The sequence below is a fragment of the Coenobita brevimanus genome, chromosome 26 (genome assembly GCF_032717465.1).
Source record: "Coenobita brevimanus isolate Jiangsu-jjx chromosome 26, ASM3271746v2, whole genome shotgun sequence".
Taxonomy (NCBI): Eukaryota; Metazoa; Arthropoda; class Malacostraca; order Decapoda; family Coenobitidae; genus Coenobita; species Coenobita brevimanus.
The window spans coordinates 1,480,001-1,481,264 of record NC_136979.1 but is presented as its reverse complement, the minus strand read 5'-3'; positions in this window follow the sequence as shown (position 1 = coordinate 1,481,264).

The following is a 1,264-nucleotide window of genomic DNA, read 5'->3' as shown; positions in this document are numbered from 1 at the left end:
TGCAGAGGTAGCAACATTTTATAGTTCTTTCACCTTAACTTGACCCAAATTTTCGTCCGTCTACAGCTTATTGCACATGGGTCAATGGCAGAAATCGACTATACTGTGACTCTATGTCCTCTCCGAAGCATTTCCTCGTGACAAGTATCATAGTCTAGTATTGGTCTAGCCTATTGTTACAACTTAGCATTCAAGATGGAGAAAGAGTTATTATAGTCCATCGAAAAGTAGGAGTAGTACTAGTATTACCCCAGGCTCATCTGAATGTGAAACGAATTGACTAAAGGAGAAAGCTACTCTTCTACGGTCCACCATCCTCTTTTCATGGGATAGGGAGGGAACTTAGAGACGTTTGTATAACCGGGCACCTCCATCACCTAGTTATATCGGTGCCACCACGTGAAGGCGTCCAATAAAAAAGAACATGAACGTTGAAATCATTCATCATCTCTCAGGATAGTAGTTTCATGAAAGGAGAAAGGCTCTGAGTTACACAAGAGAGTTTTTGACTACAAGGCAGATTAAAAAATCGACATTAATCATTTTCACAGTATCAGCACAAATCACATTAAAGACAGAAAAATATCGTGTGAAAACAGCTTTGACATCATATCAGGTACTTGCTGAAAACTGTTATACTTCCATTTTCCAATATTTATGGAAAGTACGTATTGTAAGATAGGATCGTCCATCCTTCCATAGTATTTCAGAAAATGCTTATCATTTTCTCTGTTAACGTCTAAATAGAAGCCTAACATTGTTCACCAAGTATTTAATAGTATGTCAAAGCTATTTTCATATGATATCTGTCCATTTCAAACCTGATTTATGCAGATACAACAAAAAATTATCAGTTTCAATATTTTCAACTTTCTTGTGGACCAAAACTCGCAAGTGCTCAACTGAAATACAGCTTTAAGGGGCAAAGGTAAAGAATATCTGACCAAGAATGCGGGTGGAATATCCGAGGAGAGAGAGAGAGAGAGAGAGAGAGAGAGAGAGAGAGAGAGAGAGAGAGAGAGAGAGAGAGAGAGAGAGAGAGACGGACAGGTAAAAAAAACAGTGGTAATGATGGTGGGAGAGGAAGGCTGAGGTGGAATAATTCTGTTGACTTGCCATGCCTTCCCACAACAACACCTGAGAGAGAGAGAGAGAGAGAGAGAGAGAGAGAGGGAGGGGGGTTTTATCAAGGCTGTGGGTGGGATCTTTTGAACTTTTGTTTCACCCCTTCAGTCTGATGGCGTTGTGCGTTTGTGTGTGTGTG